Source organism: Canis aureus, chromosome 2, assembly GCF_053574225.1.
Source record: "Canis aureus isolate CA01 chromosome 2, VMU_Caureus_v.1.0, whole genome shotgun sequence".
In the NCBI taxonomy this organism is placed as follows: domain Eukaryota; kingdom Metazoa; phylum Chordata; class Mammalia; order Carnivora; family Canidae; genus Canis; species Canis aureus.
In genome coordinates, this window is record NC_135612.1 from 2,608,166 (window position 1) to 2,617,160 (window position 8,995).

The 8,995-nt window shown below is 54.2% G+C and overlaps 1 long non-coding RNA gene across 1 annotated transcript; it reads right to left on the reverse strand.

Annotated features, from left to right (window-relative positions):
* Positions 1 to 2,904: 2,904 nt before the first annotated feature.
* Positions 2,905 to 8,468, reverse strand: LOC144290006 (uncharacterized). The gene is made up of 3 exons (XR_013357890.1): positions 6,877 to 8,468; positions 6,371 to 6,567; positions 2,905 to 3,041 (listed from the first exon to the last, which is right to left on the reverse strand). It is a non-coding gene; the product is annotated as an uncharacterized LOC144290006 (long non-coding RNA).
* Positions 8,469 to 8,995: the final 527 nt, after the last annotated feature.

The window sequence follows — 8,995 nt, forward strand, 5'->3', positions numbered from 1 at the left end:
CAACAAGCAAAAAATGTGCAATTCTCCAGAGTAGAAGCACCTCTTCCGATGATGAATACTGCTTCTCTCCCAGGTTTCCCGCCTCTTCCAGAGACTGTGAAATAAGCTGTGGGGATTCCGTTGTCGGAAAGCAGCCGAGCGCCCACGCTGTGCCAGGGGCTGCTCGGTGTCCGGGGTCCAGGTTTCCCTTCCCGAGCTGCCACCCGAGGGGGGCTCGTCCTGGGGGTGCTGCGTCCCCCTTCTTTACTCTGGTGGAGGCTGCAAAAAAATGTCTCGGCAAGTGAGGAATTAATTCCAGGCTGTCTTTTTTCTCTTCCGAGGGGCTGGAAGGATAAAAACGTGGGAGTTTTCTACCCTGTGTCGAGTCAAATGATGTTATCATCTGCCACGTGTGGGACACGTTGTTTATGGTACAGTCGATTGATCAGGACGCCCGAGAGCCGTGATGGATGGGCCGTGGCTGCAGCAGCGCCGAGGAACAAGGAAAAATGGCCCTAATTAACATAGGGAGGCCCGCTGATGCGATTTTGTGTCTTCCTTTATTTAAACAATTTTCTAAATTTGAGATGATTCCTTTAATTAATCAGAGTGAAGGCTTTTTAGTTTCCAGTATTTCTCTCTGCCTTCAAGTGACTTTAGAAAGACCGCTGCGGCCCGAGTGGGAGGGAACGTTGCCTTGGAGCCCGAGGCGACCACCGGGAGGACGAAAATCTGGGTCAGGGACCAGGCCCCGGCTCCAGCGTGACCTCCCCACGCCCCTAGCGGTGCGGCCTGTCGGCCTGCGGGGACCCCCCGGCCCCCCTCGGGGACCCCTCCTCGGAGCACACAGGACCTCCAGGCCCCATGTCCCCCGCTCTGAAACGCTCAAACCCGCTGTCCTGTCCTCTGGGCAACTCACCGCACCTGCTCCCCCCGTGGACACTCGCCGGGCCCGCTCCCCCCGGGGACACTCACCGGACCCGCTCCCTCCATGGACACTCGCTGGACCCGCTCCACACGTGGACACTCGCCGGGCCTGCTCCCCCCGTGGACACTTGCCGGGCCCACTCCCCCCGTGGACACTCGCCGCGCCCGCTCCCCCCATGGACACTCGCTGGACCCGCTCCACACGTGGACACTCGCCGGGCCTGCTCCCCCCGTGGACACTTGCCGGGCCCGCTCCCCCCGTGGACACTCGCCGCGCCCGCTCCCCCCATGGACACTCGCTGCACCCGCTCCACACGTGGACACGTAAAGGCACATCCTGTGAACACTCTGGCAACGACACGTTCAAATTCTTACTTTATCAACGAGAAAACCAGGCCGAGGAGACATTGAATAAACAGCACAGACAGTGTCACTGGTACAACTGGAGCAAAACCCAGTCTCCTCTGTCCCCACGGAGGACCCCTCCCACGCCACCACAACCACACTCTCTGATTTTTACCGCCTTAGTGCGGATCCCAACACACTCTGCATAACTGCCCTGATGCTCCCTCCCTCAGAAGCCCCGGGACTCGGGCCCCTGGAGCACGTCCCCCCCCTCGGGAGCACCAGGCCCTATGACTCGGGCCCCTGCAGCACGTTCCCCCCCCAGCACCAGGCCCTGGGACTCGGGCCCCTGGAGCACGTCCCCACCCCCAGCACCAGGCCCCGGGCCCCTGGAGCGCCCCCCACCCCCGGAGCACCAGGCTCCTCAAGGGCCAGGTCCCCAGGTCCGCTTCCTTCGCCTCCTCTGCAAGCACCTAGTGAGGAGACACTGACTCAGGGCCGGTGGGTTCGATGAGCTAAACCTCACATCAGAGGGTCGGGGGCTTCCTCCCAAGAATCGCAGGTCCCCCAGTAACTGCAGAGGGCACACGTCTTCTGATGGCACTTCCAGGCCCCCCCGTGCGTTTGATTAACTTCTGTATTTTCCAGCCGTTGTGCTGCCCAAGCATCCGTTCTGTTTCCCCAGGTGGGACATAGAGCTGTAGGTAACAGGCAGTTAATAAGCTTAACAGGTAGGGACAGAGGCTCATTAATGGTTGCTCGGTGATTTGTGGCCAGTCCCCCCAGCACCTAAATCTTGAAATAAATATATTCAGAGACTCCGTTATCCCAGAAGAGGACATGGATCATTTTTCTTTCATTAACAATGGAGCCGCTACAGCAACATTTTTATTTATATGCACATTTCCAAGCCTAAAAGCTTGTCCCTTTAAACCTGCTTGCACTAAATTTTGATCAGCCCTTGATGAAAGAAGACTTATGGATCGGAGACAACCTGGTAACCATCTGTGCCCGATGCATATTAAAGGAAATGTAAATTCACAAAAGGCTCCCCGGCATATATCAGTTTATCCACCTGGGGAAGACAGAGGATGATTACATAATCTGGGCCCAAATCCCCAGATTCAGAAGGGCCATGTTAATGAGGGCCATGTTAATGAGGAACTTTGCTCGTGTGCAAAGCAGCAAGGTGCCTTCAGAAAAAGAAATTTCTAGACAAAACGGGGATCCAACCTTCCCCTATCTGGTTATCTATCTGATGCGGTAGGTGCTTGGGAGGTTTGCATCCAACCCTAAGACCACACGTGCACACACACACACATGTGCACACACATGCACACGCACCTCTGAGCCCTAATGAATGAAGGTCCAGGCAGGCACAGTAATCTTTTATGACCATCCCCCCCAGTACCACCGCCCTGGGCCTCCCACCCTATCTCCTGCCTGGAGGGTCCCTGCCCCGGAGGGTCCCTGCCTGGAGGGTCCCTGCCCCAGAGGGTGCCGGCCCGAGATGCTCCACGCACTGTATGACCCGAACCAGGGTGGTCATCACATCCTCTGTCCCACATCCTTTTCCCTGCACTGACTTAATCTAAACGAATCAGGTTTCTCTCTGCAACTTTGGAACTGGCTCCCAGGGGACCGGCTCACCCGCTCACCCGGACGAGGGTCCTGCAGAACCGGGAACCCACTTCCGCCATGTGCTGAAGACACAGCAAAGGTGGGTGTGGCGGGGGACAAATCTAAGGCGGAGACGCGACGGCGGCCAGAAAGCCAGAGCCTGGCAAGACCTGCAGTGAAACAAGGAGAGAAGGAGGTTGTGCCCTTGCTGAGCATCCTCGGGTGGGGGGCCCGAGCCCCGCCAGTGCCCTCCCACCCCCCGCCTGCAGCCACCTCCTGCCCGGGCGGGGGCCTCCACGCGCTCCGAGGGGCCGGGCCGCGAGCTGCCCGTGGTGGCCTCACCAGGCCTGGCCTGTTCCCGAGCCAAATGCTCTTGCCTCGGCCGCTGGCGTCTCCCGGGCGCTCGGGGACCGGCAGCACGTGGAGCTGGGGCCCCAGGCTGAAGGGGACGCCAGGAGCCCACGGGTGACAGCGGCCGGGTGGCCGCAGCAGGGAGCCCAAGGCACCCAGAGGGATGGTGGCTGGGAAGCTCTCTTGCTCCCCGTCCCCTGCCGGCCTGTTCTGCCGTCCAGAACCATCTTTTACACTCTCCGAGTCTTATTAAAAGCTCCATCCGCACCCGGCCACAGCGTCGTCCTCCCTTAGCCCTAACACGCATTCCGGGCCGTGACCACAAACTGGAACCTCCGAGGGGAGCCACAGAGGGGCCCTTCACTGAATTCCCCGGAGCCACCCAGGCGCCCCCCCGGCGTCGCAGGCTCCTCCAGCCCAGACTCTTCAGCAGACCCTTGGGTTCCACGAGGGACGTAGAGAAAGAGAAGTGCAGCAGGGATGGTGCACGTGTCCGGGCACGGCTTCTCACTCCCGTAGCACGCGGCCGCGTCAGGAGGACACAGCACCCTGTCATTCCCGAAGGTCAGAGAGAGGTGACGCTGCTCGGCCGGCGGAGGCCCGGCCCGCCTGGTCCACGCAGATGTCCCCGCAGATGTCCCCGCAGATGTCCCCGCTAATTCGGTGTAATCCTCCCCTCGGTGAGGGAGGCGGTGATGCGAACAGGGGTGCCTTCCAAGCCGTAATTGCAGCGTCTTTCTTTTGTCCCAACCGTGGAGCGGCTCAGGGTCGCCCGCCTTGGCAGCCAAAGGCCTCATCTGGCCCCTTCGAATGGCAAGAGCCGGTAGCCGGACCAGGAGCCCCCCGCAGCCGCAGGGAGGGACCGCAGGTGGCCAGTAACCCCGGGGAGGAGCAGGCCCCGCCTGTTCGCTTCACCTTGGGTGTCCTTGCAGCACTAGGCCGGCTGAGAGAGCTGGGGAGGGTGGACGCGCAGCTTTGAAATGAAACTCAGGAAAGCTACCCTCACACGTAACAAGGCCTAAACAACAAAGACAGCCCCCCCACCTCGCGCTCCAGGGCCCCCGGCCGCGGCCCTTCCTTCCATACGGCCCAGCAAGCAAGGGGCAGGGACCCTCGTGGGCCCTGGACGCCCTGATCACTCTCAGCGGCCGATGGGGAAGACAAAGAGGAAATCCATTCAGAGTCAGATTCCAGCAGAGTTCAAATAAGAGGACTTAGGTCTTCTTTTAAAGGAAACGTAGGAGGATCTCGGACCTCAGTCACTGGCTAATTTCTCTGCACCCAATGCATCACGGACAATAATAAATGTTTAGGTTCAAGTGGTTCTAGATTGGGGTATGAAGTGGGGAAATATTACGTCTTGTGTTTCACGCTGAAGAGGAGAAACCAGTTTCCGGGGCAGCATTATTGGGGAAGAGGAACGTAGGCATTAAAAAAGAGAGAGAGACAGAAAAAAATAGAAATGAACACATCTGAAACTGCCTCTAAGGCTTCAATAATAATAATAATAATAATAATAATAATAATAATTGCACGTACGTTGGACAGAGCTTTGAGCTCTGGGCGCCCTGGGCCTTGGTCCTCCAGAGCCGCCTGCGCCCGCCTGGGCTGCCCCTCGCGCACCAGCCCGGGCTGCACGGCTGTCGAGAGGATTGCCCGGTGGCAGGCTTCTGTGAGATTAAACTCAGTCATTATCTCAGAAGCCAGTTATCTCATGTTGACAAAATCCCTTGGAGTTCGCTGCCGAAAACCTTAATTTCCACATTCAGACGAGATCTGGACGGGAGCAGCCATCAGTTCAACACTGCACAGTGCCCGGGCCCCCGCCGCTGCCCCCACTCCCCAGCCCGGGGCCTGCCTCCTCCGGAATTGTCCTCTGAGGCTGTAGGTCAGGCTGGGGAAGAACGGGCGACGCATCCGCCACCACCCGTGGGCCCGACTGCTGCCCTCGCCAAGAGCCGCGAGCGCCTCCGTTACAGGCCCGCCTTCCTGGGTGGCCTCGGCCCCCGAGGACAGGCCCCGCGCCATCGGACGGAGACCCCACAGGCCTGACCCCAGATCGGGCTCCATCACATGAGACGTGTCAAACCCGCAAGGCAACGACCATGGCACGCTTGGTTTCCTCATCTGTACAACACGGGGAACGACCAGGACAGTGACCCAACGACTACAAAACGCTGAGTGCAATGGACGACTGCTGCCACTTCCCAGGATTCAGCATTTTCTACAGTTAATGAGTTATTTATTCAATCAGCAGATATCTGTTGAGCACCTCCCGAGCCACGGGGGAAGACGGCAGGAATAGAGAAATAAAAATATGCACGCTCCGCTCTCGAGGAGCTTGCGGCTTGAGGGTGGGACATAGTCCTCAGCAAGCCTACGGGGCGGTGCACACAGCATGTTGAAGAAGGAGCATCCAAATTTGGCTGGATGCATCAAAGAGGGCCCAGATCTGAGGGGTAAGTGTGCGGTAGGGACGAAAAGGCCAGGAGGCAGCTCCCTTCCACGGAGATAGCTTGTGCTGGGTCTCAGGACAGGGAGCGTACGGCTCACCCAGGTAACCCTAGACTGGTCTTGCCACACCTGGTGAGGAGAGATGAAATAAAGGGGAAGGAGGCTCCTTGAGGGGAGAGATGATTGTAGTGGTTTTGTACATTGACGACAAGGCCCAGCTCTTACTTCTTGGTACCCAGAGTGAAGACCTGCTGTGATGGCTTAATTTCACTTGTCAACTTGACTGAGCCCCAAGATGCCCAGGGACCCGGTTAAATATTATTTCTGGATGCATCTGCGAAGCTGCTTCCAGAATAGATTAGCTTCTTTTTTTTTATAATTATTATTTTTTTAATAATAAATTTATTTTTTATTGGTGTTCAATTTGCCAACATATAGAATAACACCCAGTGCCCCCCTCAGTGCCCACCAACCAGTCACCCCCACCCCCGCCCTCTAGATTAGCTTCTTAACTGGTAGACTGAGTAAAGCAGGTTGCCCTCCCCACAGAGGGAGGGCGGCAACCCACCCACTGAAGACCCAAAGAGAACAAAAAGCAGAAGGAAATTGAATTTCTGTCTCTACCTGACTGCTGAGCTGAGACGACAGTCTTCTCAGACTGGGACTTAGACCCTCAGGTGTTCCCAGTGCTCACCTTTGGACTTAGCGTGGAGTTTACACCATTGGCTTTCCTGGGTCTCCAGCTTGCAGACAGCAGATCGTGGGATTTGTTAGCCTCCATAATTATGGGAAACCAATTCTTTTTTAGGAATCATGTGTGTGTCTATATCTGTATCTTCTGTTTGTCTGGAGAACCATATTTGCATGTAGCAGATGCTCAGTAAATGTTACCTGAAAGTCATATTAATGAGTGGAGCATTCTAGGATTATTGTCTTATTTTCAAGAATCAGGTCAAACTTTGAAGGAGAAAGGAGTAATAAAGAGGAAATGGAAGTTCCCACATACATCTGGCCAAAGCCTCTGTATTTTCCACTGGGAAAACCCCAAGACCCTTCTGACCATCTCACGCATGTTAGGTCACAGGACACCCCTGAACACACCTTCTAGCTCTGTGACTAGCACAGAATCAGTTTATACTCGGGTGACATTGGCTCTTGTTGAGCATCAACATTTTCACCCCCAAAGCAGGGAGCACTTACCATAGAGTTTGGGTATGAATCTCTGTCTCTTGTAGAACCACCCAGTGCTTTTCAAAACAAAGAATCTAAACATATGGTTCAGGGATTCAGAAGAGCTGGAACCAGTCCTCAAGTCTGTAAGCACATCTGATGTGGGAGCAAAAAAAGGGTTGGGCTGGTGGGTGGGGGATGGAGGAGGACATCTGTGAAGAAAGAAGGCGTCTGGCAGGTTCCTCTAGGGAAAGGGAACTAGAATGGACCAGGCACTTGCCTGATCCTCCAATCACTGCATTCCTTTAATCACCGTTTTGCTTTCCCCTCACCCTGCACGTCCTTAGGGGGAGAACCATTATCTAAACGTATGTTCTATACTTTGCTTTGGGTTGACACTCAAATAAATATTGAACAATAATGAAAATCAGGCCCCTAGAAGCAGCAGGTAGTTGGCCAATCAAGAGGAAATAAACATCCGGCAGGGCAGAGGCCTGGCGAGGTTAGTCCGTGGCTGTTCAAGACCGCACGGTGAAGGGGGGGCACCAGAAGGCAGGAGCTTTATGTTCTCCACGCTCATCGTTGTTGGTCGAGGCACTAGAAGGACCTTGAGGATCTAGGTCAAGGGGCAGGTGACATGCCTGCTTGTCATAGCTCAGGGAAACGTAACCCGTTCATGAACGAGGGGAGAAGAGCAAAAATGCCTTGCTCAGTGGAGTGTCCCAGGACGGGTTTGTCAAGAGCCCCTTCCCAGGGAAAGCGCAATCCAGAGGCTATTGCCGTTGATTCTATTTTGTGTTTTTGCCAAGCTCTCCCATGAAGAGGGTTCCCAACTGGAGTTAACCTCCAAGGAGAAAAGTAGCAGCACTCATAATAGATTCTTTTGTGACTCCATGTGTAATTTCGTCCTTCCTCTGACCTTGGGCCTGAGTTAGGAGAGAGCTCCAGACAGAAGAAATGCATTTTGAAAGCTGGAGAGTCCTTTGTTGCTCACTTGAAAGCGTCAAGTCTGGGTCTCTCGGGCCGCACAGATGTCCCTGCCTGTGCTCCCTTAGAACAACCCGGCGGCTTCTCTCTGTGAAATGACCACTTCTGTCACTCGGTGAGACTCTCTTTTCCTCCAAAAGGTCTCGCTGGCGATGTTAGCATGCATGTGAACTCTTATGCTCATGTGCTGGTCAAGACCACGCTTGTTAATTAGATTCCACGGTGACTTGGATGAGTGGTCAAAACCACTTTGCATTTGTCTCATTAACAGCCTCACACGTCGAGTCAGGCTTCCTGTGAGTCTCAGCTGCCTGGGGAGGCTGACATGGGAAGAAGCAGAAAGAGCCCACCACCCTTGGCCAAAGACATCTGTGCTACCCAGGAACTATGGGGCCTGAAATCTTGCCATTTTCAATTTGTTTTTTGCAGAGTTAGCATAACCTTTCCAAGGATTTTTATATTTTGTATTCAGCAAATATATATATAGGAAGCATCTTTCTTGCATCGGCACTGGGGGAGATCAAGCAATACAACAGCCTGTGCCACACTCTACATGAAAGATGGATACATATCAATTACCGTAATCTAGGATAAAAAGTATGACTATCTTAAGAAAGTTTAAGATAAGATGCTATGGGAATCCAGAAGAGGAAGTTATTGATCACTTTGGACTCGGAGGCTCTTTGGGCATTGGAGCTGGGCCGTAAAGTGTAGGTATGATCCGGACCGAACTGGAAGGCATTCTAGAAGCACTGAAATTTGCAAGCTTTTTTCCTATTTTTTTAACAGTAAACATTTAAAAATAAATAAGTGATTTAAAAGTAAATAAGTAATAAATAGATAAATTTTCTCTGTGGCAAGAGCGGTCTGAGCGCAACCACTGTTTCACCAGGTACTACTCCAAGCCCTTCAAATAAAAGGGCACCGAGTCAATGGGAAAATACGAGCTGGACTAGTGAACCTTCTAGATTCACGTTTTTCCTTGTACTCGGCAAAACTTTGATATAAGTGATAGAAATGGATTTGTTTCAGGGTTTATGACCAATGGAGGTACATTCAGACTTGATTCCAAAGTAGCAGGGAGCCCAAAACCCTGCCTATGGCTGAGTGTGGGGCTTAGGGAGGGACCATCCTCAGCCTTGGAGGATATGTGGGGAAAGTA